The sequence below is a fragment of the Rattus norvegicus genome, chromosome 2 (assembly GCF_021556685.1).
Source record: "Rattus norvegicus strain SHRSP/BbbUtx chromosome 2, alternate assembly SHRSP_T2T, whole genome shotgun sequence".
Lineage (NCBI taxonomy): Eukaryota > Metazoa > Chordata > Mammalia > Rodentia > Muridae > Rattus > Rattus norvegicus.
Genome location: NC_141535.1, coordinates 220,713,697 through 220,734,856, shown reverse-complemented (window position 1 = coordinate 220,734,856; position 21,160 = coordinate 220,713,697). Strand labels below are relative to the sequence as shown.

The 21,160-nt window shown below is 45.6% G+C and overlaps 1 protein-coding gene across 2 annotated transcripts in view; it reads left to right on the top strand.

Moving 5' to 3' along the window:
• Window positions 1-21,160, top strand: part of Mcub (mitochondrial calcium uniporter dominant negative subunit beta) — a 70,795-nt gene that overhangs the window by 8,635 nt on the left and 41,000 nt on the right. Inside the window, exon 1 of one of the 2 annotated variants that reach the window (XM_087620749.1) lies at window positions 13,890-14,117. The gene's annotated coding sequence lies outside the window, so the exon portion shown is untranslated. 2 annotated transcript variants of the gene reach the window in all.

Here is a 21,160-nt window from a genome sequence, read left to right as displayed (position 1 = left end):
AGGATTGCAGGTGTGCGCCATCATGCCCGGCTTCTGAATGAGACATTTGAACACTGGGTTTAAAGGCTGTGAATGAAGAAGGATGAATGATTGCCCTTTCCAGAGGCTGACACTAATGTGACCATAAACCTGGAAAGAAGAATCGGTTTAGAAAACCTTGTAAACAGACCAGCTCAGTGTTGGCTGCCTAAATGCTTGCCGGGGGGTGTCTGTGGTGTTTTGTAGCCTGCCAGACAGCTTCTGCAGCTCTGCTGCTTTCTGCTTTGAGAATTAAAAGCCGTGTTCATTCAGCACGAGAAAGTTGTTTCCTTGATGCATGTAGAAGATCTTTCTATGGATTTACTATCACTGACACCAAAACAAGCAAGCTTTCAAATGAAAGCCACAGTTAGTTGATCCAGAGTATGACCCAGCTTGGCCTCCAGCCTCACTCCCTGCTCCACACCCCACATCATCCACGTTTATCCTGGCTGAGCTAATTATGTCTTATGGCTTGTCCCGTGTTTTTCTTCTTTCTGTGGCTATTGCAGCTTTCCTTTGATTGCCACTTATCCCTCCCACTACCCCGCTTCTAATGGCCACCCATCTCCATCCCACCTGAGGTTTCTGGAGAGCCATCCAACAGCTGCAGGCAGACTACACTCTTTTCCCTAGCACCCATGTCATTGGACCACGCAGTGTATTTAGCTGTGTGCATATGGTTTTTCCAGCTGGGTTCTAACCACCATTGTAGTCCAAATGACTCCCCATCTCTGGGCAACTCCACACCAGCACAGTGGGTACATGACAGACACTGGTGTGGTGCCAGGTGCCCTTTCCTGCTAAGCTGTCTTGCCAGCCCAGGATGATAAGTTTAATCACTAAAACTGACATAATTTAGAAATTAATTTAAAATCTGCTTAGAAATATTTGCTCATAAAATGTAACTCCTGCACAAAATATAAAATAGAGCACAGAGGAATATGGTTTTTGTCATAAGGTTATGTAAGTACAGACCCTTTAGAGACAGTACTTTTGTTCCTTTCCCAATGATGAGCATCGCTCCTTTGTCATGAGAAATAAGCCTGGGTGTGGCTGCCATCCACTGCTCAGCCCACTGCCATCCACTGCTCTATCCACTGCCATCCACTGCTCTGCCCACTGCCATCCACTGCTCAGCCCACTGCCGTCCACTGCTCTGCCCACTGCCATCCACTGCTCTGCCCACTGCCATCCACTGCTCTATCCACTGCTCTGCACACTGCCATCCACTGCTCATCCACTGCCATCCACTGCTCTGCCCACTGCCATCCACTGCTCTGCCCACTGCCATCCACTGCTCTATCCACTGCCATCCACTGCTCTGCACACTGCCATCCACTGCTCATCCACTGCCATCCACTGCTCTGCCCACTGCCATCCACTGCTCTGTCCACTGCCATCCACTGCTCTGCCCACTGCCATCCACTGCTCTACTCACTGCCATCCACTGCTCTACCCATTGCCATCCACTGCTCTGCCCACTGCCATCCACTGCTCTGTCCACTGCCATCCACTACTCTACCCACTGCCATCCACTGCTCTACCCACTGCCATCCACTGCTCTGCCCACTGCCATCCACTGCTCTGTCCACTGCCATCCACTACTCTACCCACTGCCACCCACTGCTCATCCACTGCCATCCACTGCTCAGTCCACTGCCATCCACTGCTCTGTCCACTGCCATCCACTACTCTACCCACTGCCATCCACTGCTCTACCCACTGCCATCCACTGCTCATCCACTGCCGTCCACTGCTCTGCCCACTGCCATCCACTGCTCTACCCACTGCCATCCACTGCTCTACCCACTGCCATCCATTGCTCTGTCCACTGCCATCCACTGCTCTACCCACTGCCATCCACTGCTCTGCCCACTGCCATCCACTGCTCTACCCACTGCCATCCACTGCTCTACCCACTGCCATCCACTGCTCTGCCCACTGCCATCCACTGCTCTGCCCACTGCCATCCACTGCTCTACCCACTGCCATCCACTGCTCTACCCACTGCCATCCACTGCTCTACCCACTGCCATCCACTGCTCTGCCCACTGCCATCCACTGCTCTGTCCACTGCCATCCACTACTCTACCCACTGCCATCCACTGCTCATCCACTGCCATCCACTGCTCAGTCCACTGCCATCCACTGCTCTGTCCACTGCCATCCACGAAAGGAATCCCTGAGGGTGCAAAACTGAGCTCTGACACTACTGAGTGGGTAGGTTGATGTCATTATGCAGGGGAAGGCAAACACAGGATAAAACGAGGCCTGTCATTGGACGAGAAGGAGGATGGGTGGGAAAAAAAAAGTTTTAGAGATGGGGAGAGGAAGTCCCAACAAGGAGAGGGGAGTGGAGAGAACTTGGAGGCAGATGTTAAGATTCTTCTCTGAACTTGGTTACAGGTTGTTACGACTGTTTTTGAGGGATGGCTGTGTACAGGATTTTGTGTTGTCTAGATGGTCAAGTTATATATTACCAATTAGATCAGAGGCTACTGTGTGGTGTGTTCTTTTATGTGGTGACTTAATTGAGTTCGAGAGAGTGTATGGTGGCAGGATGTACCAGGGCCGCCACAGAATTGTGATGTGCATGCCTGGCGTGGTGGAAACCAGCCAAGAGAGCTGTGAGTGAGGTTGGGGCTGCCTGACAGAGTGCTGAATGGCTCCCAGACAGCGGGTCAGAGAGTACTTGGGGGCAGGGTGGAGCCGCTGACATAAATCAGCTCTAGTTCCAGTGGCCCTCTAGAGCAGGAACGGGAACGAGAGAGAGAGAGAGAGCGTGACCAGGGTCTACAGAACTGTTCTGCTGATTTTTTATTTTTTACCTCAACAGAGCATTCCCACACTGAGTACTTGAACCAGCAAAGAGGTTGCTATTCATTCACAGGTTGACACAGCCTACAGTCTGCAGCTTTTGAGGACTGACTAGAGACTCGTTTGCTTATAGAGCTGAAGGGTCCAAGCAGGGACTCCAGCCATTGCTCCAATTTCTCTAGGCTTGTGGAACAGGATTAATAAGTGGGTGGCATTGAAATATCATGTGAGGGCTCTAGCCATTGCCAAAGCTTCTGGTCTGTCATTATCACATTGACTGACTCCAAGACTTTACCCCACCTTCACTCCTAAGATCACCTTAGCTGCAATCAGGTTGCCTTTTGGTTATAGGCACCACTTCCCATGGTTCCGACCCTTCGTGAGACAATCTTAATTATTAGAGACAATGAATTCTAGAAGAACTCAGAGATAGAATGTCATTAGAAACAGCAGAGGAGAAGCCCAGCATGTAGCCACACATCTGCTGCCTCAGCGTTCTGAAGGCCGAGGCTGGAAAATTTGGCGTTTGAGGTTAACCTGGACTACGTAATGAGTTCTGAGCCAGACTGGGCCACACAGCAAGACCCTGTCTTAAAATCAAACACAGAAAAGTTGCAGAGATGAGGTCAACCAGGCTCTGAGAGCACAGCAAAGGTTTAGTGGAGATGTTTGAGCAGGACAAAGAGTATGGTCGGAGAGGAGTTATAGGCAGATGCTTCTAGAACCTGCGCTTCTGTGGAGGGCCACACACAGTTCTGTGAAGAACAGTCCCTGACTTCATCTCCACTGGAACTTTAGATATATTAGCATTTTAATAAGTCATGGGTTCCTCATGTGTCAGCCTTCTCAGGCATGACTGACAGGCACATGGTACCACGTCTAGTAGCTAACCAGAAATCTCTGAACTGTAGAGATCTGAGACACTGAGGTGGATACTGTGGGAGGCTCTCAGACTTACTATACAAGCTGTCAGTGTGGTACCCATGATTGACATCTGAATGAGAACAATAATCAGTAAAATGTATGGATACAATGCATTTCATATAGCATAGCCACTTGCCGTATGGTCAGTAACCGACATCTGCTTTCTTTCTAGCTAAGCTCTGATATCTGGCCTTTCCTGATTAGATGCAAATCATCCATCTAATTTCTACTCTTTGGATGCCTATCTACTCCCTTGCACTAAGGCTTTCTGTGTGTCTGGCATTAACAGCTTCCTTCTTCCATGCAAAATGTCTTTCTTTGGGCACTGGAACTCTTCAAAAGAGCAGGTACCATATCAGCTGAAGAGTTGGGCATATATAATCTTTTTATTGATTAGCAAGAGTGCTTGCTGTTGTGATAAGTTAATGAAGTTTAAGAAGATAGCTTTCATTGTCTGCGTGAGAAATGATGTTGACTCAGACCGTGGACTGGCAGGTAAACTTCCCCTGTGAAAGTCTAGACAGTCAACAGTGTAGGCCTTGCAGGCAATGTGTGTGTGTGAACAGGCAAAGATGTCTTCTAATAAAATCTACTTCCAAAATGTGACAGCAGATGAAGTCCAGCCCCTAGGACCACCGTTTGCTGGTCTTTGGTCAGTTCCACCAAGCTTTTCACAGTCATGATAAAGATTAGGTCTGCAGTTGCAGACCTACTATAGGGTTTGCTCCGCCCCTGGGCATGGCTGCTTGGGGAAAAAGGGGAGTTTGATACTGTTTATCTCATGCTGCTGGTGCTGGTGCTGGTGCTGGTGCTGGTGCTGGTGCTGGTGCTGGTGCTGGTGCTGGTGCTGGGCCTTAGTGAAGCACTGAGGCACCGCTCCATGAGGGGTAAAGCCAGAGCTGATTCATGGGTCCCCAGGCCTGCAATGAGGCTGGGGCCACTGAGTTCTCAGACTCTTGGATATCCAGCCACCACTGGGAGCCTTCGAAGAGCAGAGTGGAGTTGGGGGTCCTCAGGCTGTGTCTAGCCTGGTGGTAGTGGTGGTAGGGGTGATTGTCCTTGGTTTGATGGAGGCAGGCTTGAGCAGGTGTGGCTGAGAGGACAGAGAGGCCTTCTACAGGAGATTAGGCTGTGGCTCTGTAAAGGCCTTCTCCATGGCTCGCCATGGCGGATCTTAATGAAAGGATCCATGGTTCTAAACAGTTTATTGTCATGGAGGAAAATGGATGCATAAAAATCATGCTCCACTCCTCAGGGTGGCCTGAGATTAAATAGTTTTTGTAGGGAGGGATGTCTGGGAAGGGAAGCTTGTTGGCTAAGCTCTCCAGGCCTCTAGGTACCTTATTAGCACAGAGAACTCTGTTTTGGGCCTATGTGACTGTGGTCACATCTCTTTTCCTATTGTCTTGGTCTGAGATATTAGGGATGCCTCATCTATACATGGAAGGGCTTGGGGCCCTTACGTGACTGATGGCCACAATTTCTCTTTGGTGGGGGTTGTGGCTATATTACAGGGGTCTGGTGCCTGGAGTAGGTGAAGCTCCTAGTGTCCCTTCAGGGTCCCCAGGGCTTTTAGCCTTATTGTTCAACCTTACCAGGCTTCCTCTCACAGTCTGTTGCCCCACGTTTTGCTAGAAGATGAATTGAACCTAGTAACTTGTGGCATGAGGTAAGTGAGAACACAAAGGAGACGTCATGATGTCATGGTCATGGTCACGGCCCGTAGAGCTAGAATAACAGGAGCTAGTAACATGGGGCAAGGTGACATGAGTCCAGTCTAAACCTCAACCATTTTCTGTGTTTAAGCTCCAGTGCCCAAAAGGGTATGAAGTTAAAAAAAAAAAAGAATGAGATGATTGTGGTTGAAGTGTAGGGTAGGGTAAGCTGTTGTCTTGGGTCACGGCAATGAGCCATCGTATGAAGTGGTGCAAAGCGAAGTGATGTGATGGACCAAACTCTGGTGGTGTTGAAAGGCAGTGCACTGCCCTGGGTGTTCACTCCCAAGGATTTCTTGTCAGCATGGTCATTAAATCATGAGAGATAGATAAAATAATATCATTTCCCCTTAGTGTGTTTGGTTAAGAGCAAAGCACTGTTAAAAACATACAGCGAAAGTGCTGTTAATGGCGGGACTTGATCCTTCAAGGCGGCTAAGGTCCCGAGGGCCAGGGAGTTTGACTCCTTAGTAGAGAACTGGTAAATCCGTCCCCAGCACCTGTGTCGCTCTGAATGAAGGACAATCAGCCAAGCGACGGGCAAGGCTGCCCTCACACCAGCCAGGCCGCTTAAGAATGCTACATACACCCACAGCAGTGGCTGCCTCCAAACCTCTCCACCCTAAACGGCACTTTCCGAACCAAGGCTGTTTCAAATAGCTTGCCCTCTCACAAACCTGAGGGAACTCTAGGAAAGATTTTAACTCAAGTCAGAGGGGGAAGCACTGCCTACTAATGGCCCAGCGTGAGACTTGTAATTGGTGCAAATGTGATCCTCCATTTGTGTGAAGGTCACTGTGATTGGAGTTAATGAGCTTGCCCGTATTTTTGCTGTATTTAAGGAAGCTTTCAGCCCAGTCTTTCATGCAGTTCCTAAACACCCTCCAGTGTTGTTCCTTGGCATTACTTGATTAAAGGTTCTTTTCTGGAGTGGGGCAGTGGAGGAAAGGAGACAGCAGAGGCAAGGGCAGGGCAGGGGGGCTGGGAGAGACTGGATCTTGTGTGGGCTTTTGAAGCCTCAAAGCTCACTCCCAATGAAGCACTTCTTCCAACAAGACCACAGCTCCTAATCCTTCTTAAAGAGTGCCAATCCCTAGTGACTAAGCACTCAAAAACTAAGCCTCAACTATTTAACAACAACAACAACAACAAATTAAACTACTTGGTGTTGTGGCATTTGTTTTTATTTCCAATGTGCCATTGAGCCCGGGGCCTTGAGAAACTTCTGTGTTCTTTTTTTTTTCTTCTTCTTCTTCTTTTTCTTTTTCTTCTTCTTTTTTTCTTTTTTCTTGGAGCTGGGGACCGAACCCAGGGCCTTGCGCTCGCTAGGCAAGTGCTCTACCGCTGAGCTAAATCCCCAACCCCTTCTGTGTTCTTAATACCATGGTCTTTCTCTCCTGTGAAAGGGTCCTGAGCTTTAAAAATGTATCAGGCATTAGCTCTGCTCCTCACCTTCCGGAGCCCACAGTGACCTTTTGCTCTGTCAACCACAGGCAGCTTCCAAAGTCAAAAACACACAGGGCTTCAGTTTTGCAGGGTAATATGGGCCAGGCCTTGGGGTGTTACATGTCACTTGAGCTCATATTCCATTGAATATTTCATTGGATGTGGCACACGGCTGCATTTAGAACAAAGGGCTAAGTGGTGTAGTCCTGACCAGGAGCCACGGTCCAGCTAAGCCTGATTACCCTGGAAGAAGGAAGAACAGAGTCAGACGGAAATTTAGTGATATTTCCCACAATTCTGTTCACCAGGAAGAAGGCAGCTTTGTTTTTGGGGTGCTCACTGAGTTGCCAAGGTGCTCTAGGGGTTCCCCTGCCAAAAACAGTAACAGGAAAACAGACTTCTTCCTGAACAATGTAAAAGTGAATTGTGGGGAGTCAGCATTTTTAATTTGCCTGGAACAGGACCGTTTGACACCTTGCTGGGTTCATTATAAGCAGCCCTCAGGCAGAAACTTAATAGGAAAGGAGGAAGTCTTCTCCGTACACCCTGAGCTAAAGAAGAGAGAGAAGCGTTATAATTGTTCCGTCAGCATTGGGGCCAGAATTCGTATTTATGAGGACACCTGATGAGGAGAAAAAAGACAGCTGAGGAAAGATGCCCAGGCTGCAGTTTTACAGAATGGTTTCCTTTAGAAGACTCTGTGGTTAGCATCTCTGTGAGCAGTAGTCAAGGCTAGAGCATGTCACGGATTTCTAGCACATGACTTTATGACATTTCGTTAGCTTGGCATAGCATGGCTCCCCGAATAGGAAATCAACTACTCAGGATAAAGATACTGATGCCTTAGGATAAAATAGAGAAGGCTAGACTACTCTCCTGCAGTCAGGGAACAGAAGGAGATAGACTAGCTTGCCTTTGTGTATTTCCTTAGCACTTTGGCTTCTAGACATGGTCTTTGATCCCGTTTTGTCAGGCTTGGATGTTGCTACTGATGCACTGGTGAAGGGCAGTCTTGAGATGTTAGAAGTGCTTTCCCTTCCTGTCTCCTCTTTTCACCATGCTTTAGTGTAGTTGTTGCCTAATGACATGGCAACTTTGCTGTAGAAACTCATGTATCCTTAAACTTTGATACTCTGCAATCGTCACTGAAATATTAACAAGACCTCAACAAAATCTCTGTCCCAAAGAGTCAACATATGTATTATACATATATCAGATGTTTTAACAGATGTTTATAATATGCTCTGTTAGACCTAGCTGTCTTTAGCTGGCAGCATCAATGATAGATGTGTGTTCTAAGGAACTGAAAGATCACGTTCACATCCCTCACTACAGCAGACTGATCTGGGTTTGATTAACATAGACTGACCATCGGTCTGAGGTTAGGAGGGAAAGAAATCCAACTCAGCAGTTCTACAGAAGACAGCCTTTCTCAATGGTGAGAGGGCAGACGGAGCCAGTTGTGATGTGGCTGCTCTGGAGAAAGGCTCTGGGAATTTCAGCTCACCGACAAGCCACCATGAATGTGGGTTCTAGAGCACTCATCTTCCAGGACTCTCTCATCCAGAGGGAAAAGTAGAGTCCCACTCTACCCCAGCAGGACTGTAAGGCTGCCTCAGAGGTGGCCTGTTTTGCCATTGAGGCTGTACTTACCAAAAGGACATTGGCAAGTCACTGGTGGACATAGTGCATTTTCCCCATTGCTATGATGAAATACCCTGGCAGAAGCAATTTAAAGGAGAAAGCATGTATGTTGGCTCATGATTTGAGGGGACAGTCCATCCTGCAGGAAAACCATGGTGGCAGGGGCATGAGGTGTCTGGTCATATTGCTTCCTAGTCAGAAAGCAGAGAGGGATGAGTGTTTGTGGTCAGTTTATTTCTGCCACTTCAGACACAGTCCTGGATTCCCGCGATGGGAATGGTCTCGCCCATGGTTAAGATGGGTCTCTCCGTATCTATTAACATGAAAGAGATATTTTCTCACAGACATCCTCCAAAGCTAGACAATCTCTGGAGGCTCCTCTCCCAGACGATTCTAGAGTCTGTCAAGTCAACAGTTGACACTAACCAGCGAATAAGATGCTGAAGAATCATATAGGAGATAATTAATTAATTTTGTAAAAGAGAGCAAATAAAAAGTGAGATTTAAAATATTTATTTACTAATTTACTTATTTACTTATATATTTATTTTAGACAGGGTCTCATATCATCCAGGATAGTCTTGAACTCTCAAACAAGCAAGGATCTTCTGCCTCCACTTCTTGAGTGCTTGGATTCCATTCATCCATTATTGCACCACATTTGTATGATGTTGGAAATCAAACCCAGGTCTCTATCCACTGAGCTATATCCCCAATTCAAGATATTTATGTCCAAATATCTGAGAGAGTAACACATGAAAAAATATTCCTCTTGGAAATGTATCTAACCAAGGAAACCCCTCTGAAGACTGGGGAGAACGGGTAGGCGGAGTTCGGTTCAGTTTAAGAGTCTATTTATACCTATTTTGGCTCTTCATTGCTGCTCATACTGTAGGATCTGTGTCATTAGAGGGATTCAGGCAGGAGCTGTAGATAACCATTAGCACGGCAGGAGGCCGGTGCTGGAGAAGCCACCAACGCCTACACCTGAAGGGCTTGCTAAGTAAATACACCAGAACCAGGAAGCAAATCCAATTTATTTCTCAAGATTCTCTCCAGGATCCTCTGTTAAAAACAAAACCTCAGAGCTATCCAGTACAGGAAAAGCATGTAAAGACATTGGATCCATTTAGACAAAGCAATCAAATGGGGTAAATTTGGAGCAGACGGGCAATGTGTTGAGAATCACGACAGGTGGACTAGGACAACTGTTGTGCTCCGCTGAAGGTGGCAGCTTCCTTTGAGCAGGGCTAAGCTGTCTAGGCCAAGGGAAGAAGAGAGGCAAAGCCAGAACACGGTTAAGGCACTGGTAAAGAAGTATCTGCCTACCAGAACAGGAAGAAAGCAAGAAGCGCCTGGCTAACCCATGACCCTGGGACATAGCTCAAACATGGCCGGGATGAGGCACAGAGATGCACAGCAGGGTATGAGGCTTGTAGCATGAAGGGACGTTAGAATGAAGACTTAGAGAATGGGGTGAAATATTGCAAAGCCAAGAGGTTGGCTTGTGTAGCAGGATCTGGAATGGGATCCTTGATTTTTAAGATTTACCTTCATTTCTCATGCTCCCTTAGACCTCTGACGTCCATCAAAAAGTTCGAAATCACTGACATTTTAGTCTCCTCTTTCTCTGTCCACCCCTTACTATCTCTCTTGCTATCCAAGAAAAGACTTTAGTTGTTCATAGTGTGCTAACTATTTTGTGGGGATAGCTCATTTTGGACCTCCTATATTTGTATGAAATCATTAATCTCTACAAAACATTTGGGCTTAGAATGCTGTAAGGTTTTACCCGGAGGCAACGCAACCCTGATAAACGTAGCTGTTGCTTGAGCCGCTCTGCTATCAGCTTGAAACCGGGCTTGTCTATGAAGACGCATTTAATTCATTTGTTCTGTTTAGTGACATCGTGTGCCATTTCATTAGTGGAGCTAGAATGTCTGCCAGTGACTAAGCTTTGCAATTAACAGGAGTTGCGAAGCCTGCAATTATGAGAAAACATAAAAATCAAATCTTTTAGAAATTACAGGCCTGAATATACCTTTCACATCAAACTAGAAGGAAATACCTTACTATTTATACTGATTTGCTTAACCCCATTAGACAACAATTGTTCACAGACATAACAGTACAATTATTAATACTTAGTAATAAGTATGACTTGTTTAATACATAGGTTCTCAACTGTGAAATCTGAGAAAACAACTTTGCCATCTTCTACACGGGGGTCATCTAGCTTCTTGGGAATATTCATTCCTTTATCTCCATGGTCCAGCATCTTACCTACATAGTTCAGGGATTGGTCACCTTAGCGAGACACGACTTTCCCTGTTCTGGTGGCGTAACTTGGAACTTAGACTTGATTCTGGGATGCCCAGTTCTACTAACAACACTGTTGGGTGTTGGAGCTGTTGGGTGGGACCATTGCCTATTGTGGAGCAGTGAAATGAGGTTCCTGTCCTAAGCAAGGTGATGCTTATGTGCTAAATACAGATGAAGAGAACTTTCTACACTCTACATCACGTTCCAGTCTCTGGTTCTAGTGTATTCATGAGGCTTCCACGGATCTTCGATTTAGGTCCCCGAGAGACATTCTTGTGGCCACAGAACACAATTCTGTTCTTGATTAAGCCAATTCATGGGGATATTTGTTTCTTTGTCTAAACATTAAGTATGTAGGAAGTCATCCCAATCTAGAGGAAAACATCAAGATCTTAGGAGAGGATTGGACAGAAGAAATAGAATAAAATGGGACTAAGCATGAAGCAAGTCAGCCTCTTTAGTAGCCAAAGAAGTAAATGAGATTGAGAACAAATATTTTCTTTTTTGGTTTGTTCATTTTTGGAAAAAAATAGTAAATTGGCCAACACAAAGAAAAAAATTGTATAAGTTACTTTTGTTTTGCTGTGATAAATACCATGAAAAAAAAAGCAAGATGGGCAAAGTGGGGAGGGTTTATTTGGTTTATGAAAAGCAAGTTTAAAAAGGGTGGGATCCATTTGACTTATGGTTCCAACAGGACAGAATCTGTTATGGCAGAGAAGGTATGGCAACACTCAAGGAAACCATGGCCAAAGGAACAGAGAACAGGTTGGTTACATTTGCATCCACACTGGAAGCAGAGAAGAGGAAGTGAAGCAAAGTCACCAGTGACACACTTCCTCCAGCAAGGCTCCACCCCCTCAAGGTTCCACAACATCCCCAAACATGGCTACCAACTAAGGACCAAGTATTCAAATACATGAGCCTGTAAGGGACATTACTCATTCACACCACCACCACAACACTCAAAGCCTAAGGCAAAGCATGATGGGAAAGTCTCTGGTTTCTTGTGAGGGTGGAAAGCTAAAGTGTAACTCCTCATCCCAACATAGAATGTCCCTCAGATTAACATAAACAGAGGGGAGTTTACACAGAAGGAACATTCTCTGGGTGTGACTGTGGGGAAGCCAGTGGGGATGATGGAGTAACCCTGTACTAGTCCTGGCTGTGAGAGGCAAGGCGGAGTTGTAGATCACAGCTCTGACAAGGTCCAAGCCAGGCACTCCGGAGTAACCTTCCCTTACATGTTAACATTCCAAAAATACATTCAACTAAAATTGCAAAGATCTAGTTCAGGTGCTCAATGAAGGAACAAACTTTCAAAGTCAAGCATGAATTTTGAATTCATTACTCTTTGAATTTAGTACTGTCATTGAATTTGGTACTCTTTGTTTTAATTAATTATAACACATAATCACAGCCCATCCTTCACATATGCCAAGCAGGATTGAAAGCCTTTTCCACTCAGTCCCCCACCACTCTACTAGGTGACGTGAGACCCTTATGCCGTTAATTGCTTAAGCAGCTGAGGCATAAGCCAGCCCTTGGCCTCAAAGATGAGCATCCAACAGCTAATCTATGTTGCTGTAGAGGTTGCCTCTTGTTTTAAGGCTTTGATTGAGCTGACAGATAGGAAAGCTTCAATTACTGCTAAAACATCATTGCCCCATGTTCTGAAATGGAGACTTGAATTCTCTAAGAGATATGCAATGTAATGACTGTCACAAGATGACTGGGCTTTGGCAGTTTGACACAGGCTAGCATCATCTGAGAAGAGGAACCTTCAATTGAAACAAATCCTCTATCAGATTGGCCTATAGACAAGTCTATGGGGGCACTTTCTCCCTCCCTCCCTCCCGCCTGTCCTCTCTTCCCCCTCCTCCTTTTCCTTTTCCCTTCCCTCCCATCATTTGTGGTACCAGCCCCAGGTAGGCGGTCCTGGATGCTATTAAAAAAGTCAGGCCAAGCAAGCCAGTGAGCAGCACCCTCTGTGGTTTCAAGTTGGTTCCTGTCTCTGGTTCTCTGCTCTGGGTTCCTGCCCTGACTTACCTTCATGAGGGTCAGTGATGTGAACATGTCAGCCTTCCCAATTGCCTTTGGTCATGGTATTTATCCCAGCAATAGAAGCCTACCTAATGCAATGACCTAGCCAAACTTCTTTCATAGTTAGGATATGAGGTTTAACATTTCCTCAGCTTTTATAGGCTTTCACACGGACAATAAGGAAACTATTGGATAAAATTCCAAACAAACTACACATCTATCTCCAAGAGAAGCATTTGCCTTTGCAGAGGAAGAAACTCTCTAGTAAGAGATTTATTTTTTTTTAATCAGATCTAGGTGGGACATATGTCTAAGGAAGGGGAGCAGGCTTTCTACTGACTCAGGTGTACCTGTAGGTCAGTACAAAGATCCCAACTATTTCCACACAGCAAAGGTGTGTGTACCATAGTCAAGCTTATGTTTATTCAGAGAATGAGTCTAAGTAAAAAAGAAAAAGATATTTAAAGTTTCGTTGACCATAGCCAGTAGAAGAGAGAAAGAGTTAGATCTCCATGAAGGAACACAGTCATTGTTTCAGTAATCTTGGGACAATAGTTCATGGGAAGTGAGAATATTGTCCTATTGTGGGACATTGTCCATGGTTCTGTCAGTCCTGGGGTGTGGGAGAAACTAAGGCAACTAGGCCACTTACCCTCCAGTCCAGAGGGTTTTTGGTTTTTTGTTTGTTTGTTTGTTTTTCTTTTTTTCAATCTTTTTCTTGTTATTTTTCTTAACCTTTTAGTCCAGAATTTTAAGAAACTTACAAATCTAAACATTTTTCCATAGCCACTAAATGACTCATTTATAAAGCCACGTTTTAAGCATTGCATAGTTTATAAAAATAAAACTAAGATACAAGCATAGGCCTGAGACTTTGTAAACACATTAAATTTAAGGCACGGTTCTCTCCCATGTAAGGGAGAACCCTACTGCCTTTATTGTGCTGAAAAAAAAATCACAATAGAAAAGAAACCATTGGCCATTCTAGTTGATAGATTTGAACCACTAGAAGCAAAATCCTGGGACATTAGTAGACAGGATACAGTACAGAAGGTTATGAAACCAGGAGTAGCTTCATGTGGTTTCTCAGCTCCCTTGCTTGGCCTTGTCCTCCTCTTGACCTCTTCTGTCTGTGTGTGTTAAATGATTGAGAACATCTTGGGACCTAAAGAAACAGGATGACAGGTAAGCCTTGAAGCCTGGCCCTGTGCATATTTCCTGTCATAGTTTTTTGTTTATAGAGGGAAAGTTCTGCTATAAGTGGGCACAAGGAAAGAGTAAAGCTTTTTACAGTTCAGTTCTGGAGACTGGGAGAAAAGGAGAAAGTGTTTTGGATGGTTGTTCTGGGAACTAAATTCTGGTCCTATGTAAGGGCAGTACCACTGAACCATCCAGTGTGTGTGTGTGTGTGTGTGTGTGTGTGTGTGTGTGTGTGTGTGTGTGTATGTGTGTGTGTGTACACCCAGGTCTCACTACAAATATATGGAGGTCAGAAGGCAACTTTTTGCCGTTGGTTCTCATCTTCACCACATAGAGGCAGGTGTGCCTTGGTCTAGCTAGTCATTGTACTACATAATCCATGTTAGCCAGCTCCGGGTCTCACTTTTTACAAACCTTTCCTGGGAATTGAGCTCAGGTCATCAGGCTTGCACGGCGTGCACTTTTACTCAATGAGCCTTAATCGAGTGATCCTACACATAGCCCTTACCTCTGTGGAAGACTTTTTTTTCCCTAACCTAAATGAACTGAGGAGTTCTCAGTTGCTTCCTGGTGAGTCTTCCTCCAAACACGCTTGTTTGATTCGGGGTCTCCTGTTCCCTACTGTTTTCATCAAGGTGTGGTGGGTTTGGTATATTACCCCAGATGTGAAGGCCCGTGAGATGCAGAAGCACTGTACAATGATGAGCTCCTGGCTCCCCTGACTGGAAGCAGAGATGGGACAAAGAAAGTCCCTAGAGTTCTCTCTGGGAGGTTTCATCCCATCAGTAAGAAAGGGAAAATAATGCATTCTCTTCATCTAGTACAGAAGAAAGGCAGCCACCACCCTGCCCTTCCAAAACAATCAGGAAAGGTTTTGCACTTTCATGAGATACATGGGAAGAATCCTAGATTCATTCTAACTTTAATTTTGTATTAATTTTAATTATGAGTTTCATACATTCATATGATAAATTTTAGTCATTTCATCCTCATCCCCTCCCCTTTTCTGAATCCCCTCCCCCTCCCCCTCCCTCTCCCTCTCCTTCTTCCTTGTGGAACCCTCTACTTCTCTTGAATATGGCCCATTAAGTTTAATTAGTTTCCTGCCTGGGTGTGACTGGGAGGTTAATGTAAATACACTGTCGGTCCAAGAGCCACCTATACACACTCAGCGGGGGAAGGGAGATTATAAGCAGGAGGTCTGGACTTCTGTAAGAACTCAGGCTGCATGGTCACCCTGACCATTTGGACCTTAGGTGAGGGCCCATTCTGGGCTGTAGCTGTGAAGGTAAGTTGTATCATGGTTTTGGAAAACAAAGATAATTAGCCAAACAAATGTCTATAGATCTTATCTGTGGGTATGCAATACTCCCAGAAGAACTGAAAATAAGCCATTTTTTTTTTACCACCCCTAACCATAGTGGAAATCCTGGGGGTTCATTTTCCTATACATATGGAAACTCACACAGTTCTAATAAATAGTCCTGTTCTCTGACTCTCTCTCTCTTTCTCTCTCTCTCTCTCTCTCTCTCTCTCTCTCTCTCTCTCACACACACACACACACACACACACACACACACACACACACACACACGGGCGCGCATGTGCGTGCACAGACACTTGACTAGACAGATAAAAGAAGAAACTCAGTTGCTTAGATCTCTGACACATGAGTGCTTCTCCAATGAGTCAAGCTTCACTGGGACCAGGGTTCTAGGACATAAGTTTATTTATCTCTCTGTTAAATGAAGAAGGCTGGTTATTTAGTGACTACAGCTTTTTATTGGTATGGTTCATTGCCGAGAAAGGCCAGCAGATGGCAAACTGGGGCATTTTTCTGTTTCACGGATAGCTTAAACTATAAGAAGAAAGCGAAGCCTCGTGGTTGTGCTGCATTGATGAAGCCATTAAAGAATACTCTGTATCACAAGTTCCCTCTCCTCCACTGTACTTAGGGCATGAAAAATTTAGCAGAGCTCATTTAAAAGGGACTTCTCACTCATTGTGTTGGTCTTGTGATGTATTAATCTGCTATAACCAGATATGATAGACAGGGTGGGCTAGAACCTGGCATTTGTTTCTCATTCCTAGGGGCTAACTCTAGTAACGGGCATGAGTGAGGCCACTCAGCTTGGCTTGACAATGGCCACTTTCCTGTCATAGTTTTTCATTTACAGAGGGAAAGTTCTGGTGTGTCTCTTCTTTAAAGGAACCAGTCTAGTCATGGGACCCCCACCCTATGACCTCATCTAAACCTAATCCCTCTCACAACCACTACCTCCCAAGTATCATTTCATGGGGAATTAGGGCTTTAACATGTGTTACAGGGGGGAGAATACAACCATGCGGTCCCTAACAGAGGGATGGTAGATGACTTCTGATTAAATATGGTAGCTCCTAGAATGCCCAAAGTTAACCTGTAACCCCCACCTGCCTAAGGACCAGGTGACTTCCTAGAATGCTGGGAGTTGTAGTTCTTAAAAAAAATAACAAAGCCTCATGGGAACATACATAGGCTTGTCTTCATGACTTACTTGTCTGCATAAACCCCCTCACTCCTCAACACGTCTTGAGGCCATTCAGCTGGGAAATTCCAGGGAATAATCCTAACCAAAGTCCATCTCTTGGTCAATATATAATATTTAATAAAGTTTGGCCCAAAAGACTGGAATTGCTTTTTCTCCAATGAATCTCAGGATTAACAGTCCAACAAGTACAGAACCACTTTCTTCCTGAGGTTCTTATAAAATGGAGGAACAGAAATAAAAGGCTGCGAGGAAAAGAAGCAATGGGGAAACATTGGAGCTGAAAGGGGATCAGGAGCATGTCCTGCCAACTATATATTTATATTTAGTGGCCTACAAACTTTTATTGCCCTATATTTTCTGGGGGTCAAGGACCCGGGCATGCTTCAGGATTACCCACTGCATGAAGGCTTGGTTAAAATGTTACCACGGAGCTTCTAAGGTCTTGCCTTGGTCTTCTGGGCTGTAGGCTTCATTCTGATTGGCTGATGCCAGAGGGCAGCCCAGGCAGCTCAGTTCTCTAAAAAACCTTAAGGCAACAAGCGAGGGCATCTGTTAGCACACAGTTAGCTTTATCGCTCTTTTCATTTCCCATTGGTTGGAAAGACGTCAGTGGGACCCGCCCACACCAGTGGGGAACAGAGAGCACTCAGGGGGAACAGCAGTGTAACGAGCCTGGCAGACATGAGGGTCTTCCTCAGAGACACTTCTGTCTCTCCATCAGACTGCTGAAACAGTGAACTCCAGAGCAATGGGGATCTCATAGAAATGGGGGTCTCCGTGAGAGTCCTTCTGGGATAAGGAAAAGGCGCCAGCCACTGGGGCATCTTGTCTCCGGGAAAGAGATGTCACACAGATCTAACGATTTGTCAGACGCCTTTGTTGGCTGACACTGAAGGCCAGGTAATGATGGTCAGTGGGCAGGACCGCACTGCTGCTGACTGCTCGGATCTGTCTATCCTCCGTCCTACCCAAGTTCCGGGACAGCCTAGGTTATGTGAGACCTTGTGTCAAGAAACCAAACCCAACGGAAAACATTTAAACTTTGGTCTCACATTGGGATAGACTGAAGTGGGAGGGGCACCCATGCCTCTCCTCGTTCCTCTTTCCTATGGGGCCATGTTGAATAGCATTTCCTTTTTCTGCTTTCCACTCTAAATTTGGCTCTTGTAATTGGCTCCTTAGAGATGGGTGACCTGACGTGGCTTGGGGCAGAGATTGTAGCCCCGAGTCTGACACCATCAGGAGCCTGGTCGTTGAGAGCAGAGTGTTTCCTTTCAGTTGGCATATTGATTATATATTATAGATTCACAAACTGGTTGTAAGAGATAATAGAGACCAGGCATACACGTTTCCCATTTCCTTCCAAAGTGACTTTTCTCGAGACCGTAGTAATGACATCACAACAGGGGTCGACACAGATAGATGTCACCAAGGTTAGTGATGTCTTCCAACTTATTTTTGTGAGCTTATTCCTATACTGCTCCATGGCGTCTCCTGTAGCAAGGACAGTCTACAACAGCACAAAGATACTTCTGCATCAGAGATACTTCACGTTACAGGATCGTATTCGAGGCTGCCTACACGAGTGTGCCCCATGACTCCTATCACTCTAATGTGCAAAAGCACAGGGCGAAGAATGTGACTAAGCCGAAGAACTGGAGCCGTGTCCTTAATTCTTAGGCATAGGTTCAACCCCCAGCAACACAAACAAAGACAAGACAAACACTCTTAAATCCTCGGTTACCCAAGTTCCGGGACAGCCTAGGTTATGTGAGACCTTGTGTCAAGAAACCAAACCCAACGGAAAACATTAACTTTTATCCAGTGCCCCCAAATTCTCATCCCACATCACCATTAGTACAGAATGCAGAATTGTTCTACCAGAACCAGCCTAGGCCTTTAAGAACAGAGCCCTGAGAAAAATCCATTTCCATCTGTGGTATGGACAGAAGGTTTGGGTCCTTCTAAAATGTAGACGTTGAGACCCTGAGTCTCCAGGGTGTTGTTTGAAGATGGGGCCTCTGAGAAATAACCAGGTCACAAGTATACAGTCATCCTGATTGGTCAGAGCCCTTACAGGAAGAAACAAAGGACTGCTTGTTCCTCTCCTGCCAGGTGAGCACACAGATGCAACCCCAAAGAGCCTTCACTCAAACCCCACCATGCTGCTACTCTGTGGGCTTCCCTGCTCCCAGAACTCTGAGCAGTCAAGTTCAGCCTGTAAGCTACTGTAGACAGTCGTATCCTCCCGTTACAGCAGCTGGATGGAGGCAGCTGCAGAACTAAAGGGGCAGATTAACTGCCCAGTCCCCACTCCCGGGTCCCAAGCTGCGATGGCTGTTTCATCGTGTTTCCTTATCCACTGTGCATCCATCTTCCATGCCTACCCACCCACCCTGTGGTCCTCAGTGACATCGCCCGGATGAGACAGCAACCTTGTAGAGGCTGTTTACTGCTCTAACAGTTGTTCCAGGTCAAATCTCCGTAATAAATCTTCATATTGTCTTCCATGAATGTCAAACGCATGCGGCCGCTTGCTTTTCTGCTTGAGCCCAACTGCTCTCTGTACCCGTGGGGCAGATCTGTGCCATGGACAGTGCAGAGAAAAGCCAACCATCGATTACTTCATACAACGTACCCACAGGATCTAATGAAACCAGCACCACTCAAACCGTAGCCTATCAGCAGGATTGACTGGAAACTCTGCTCTACTCACAGAGCAGTGCCATGCTCAGCCATCACCCTAGAAGCTTCCTCTTGCAGTAGGCTGGACCAAATGCAGAGATCCACAATGAAACAGTGTGCAGAGAATGAAAGAACTTGAACCATCCAGTCTCAAATGGGCTGTCTCCATCAAACCCTCCTTTTGGGACTTAGAAACTTTGTGGCAGAAACCCTGTCCCCATCCCTAACCCAAAAGTTATCTCCAATTGACAACTACTTGAAAAGAAAAACAAATTAACTTTCTCCAACCAAGTCTCACTGGGATGCCACCACACTTAAGGGTAGACCCTGTGCCCAGCAGTAGATGAGCAACACAGATGAACTCGATGCTATTTTTAGAGTTTTTGTCTCCTAATGCATTGTTCAAGCACTTTTTTTTTGCCTTACATGTTTTTTTCTTCTATACTATGGTTTACTATTTTGTGTTTTTATAGGATTTGTCTGTTTGTGTGTGGTGTGTGTGTATGTGTGTGTGTGGTGTGTGTATGTTGTGAATGTAAGTGTGTGTGTGATGTGTGTGTATGTGTGAATATGTGTGTATATATATGGTGTGTGTTGTGAGTGTGAGCGTGTGTATGGTGTGTATGTGTGTTTTGTGTGTGTGTGCGGGGTGTGTGTATGTATGTGAGTGTGTGTGTTTGTGTGTGTATTGTGTATGTGCTATGTGTGTGAGTGTATGTGTGTGTGTTTGTGTGTGTGGTGTGAGTGTATGTGTGTGTGTTTGTGTCTGTGTGGTGTGTGTGTGTGGTGTGCGTGTGGTGTGTGTGGTGTGTGTGAGTGTGTGGTGTGTGTGTATGTGTGTGGTGTGTGTGTGTATGTGTGTGGTGTGTGTGTATGTGTGTGTGTGTATGTGTGGTGTTGGCATCTGTATGCATTTCTTGCACTTCTTTTCTTTGGCTCTCTTTTTCCTTCTGTTTGTTGTGGTTGTTTTAGTCGCCTGTTTTCTGATGAGAGAAAGAAAGGGTGTGGATTTAGGTAGGTGGGGAGATATAGATGGCCTGGGAGGAGTTGGAGGAGAGGAAAGTGATCATAATATAGTAAATGAAATCTGTTTTCAATAAAAATTAAAGTGATATCTATACTTCAAAAAAGAACACCAGTTGCCAATACCTTTAGGCTCCAACTCTATTTTACCCACTGGGCGAGTGCCCTCTGTCCCTCTTTTAAGGGACTCTAAGATTTTATTACATTCATATTTACTGACATAATGCATGGTTGAACTTATGTGCTCAGTGGAAGGCAGCAGACTTGGTAAACATTAACATAGCCAAGCTGTACTCAGCCATCTCTACCCACACAGTCAGCGCCAGCTTCCTGCTTTATATCTTCATACAGATGAGGGTCCTCTTACCGGGGATGTGGCTAACTCAGACAAAAAGACTGAGAATGTTGCCCTGTGTAAAATTCTGAGGAATAAGCTTGTCATAATGCAAAAACTCAGCAAGTTAAAACAACCTCACATAGGTGATTTGGGGACAGGTACACTCCTGGGGGAGAATAATCCATTAAGGGTAGAAGACTTCTCTCCAAGGGTCCAATGGAGAAGAATCGCTATACACACAGCTGAGGGTGAGGGGACTCTTGACTGCTTTCACCTGCCAGACTAATTAGTGCTGGCAACAAACGAGTGACAGGTGTCATTCCCTGTGCACCACCACACCCACTTATAACAAGGAAAAGGAGCACCCCCAACATGGTCCTTGTCTTAGTTAGGGTTTTACTGCTATGAACAGGCACCATGACCAAGGCAACTCTTGTAAGGACAACATTTAATTG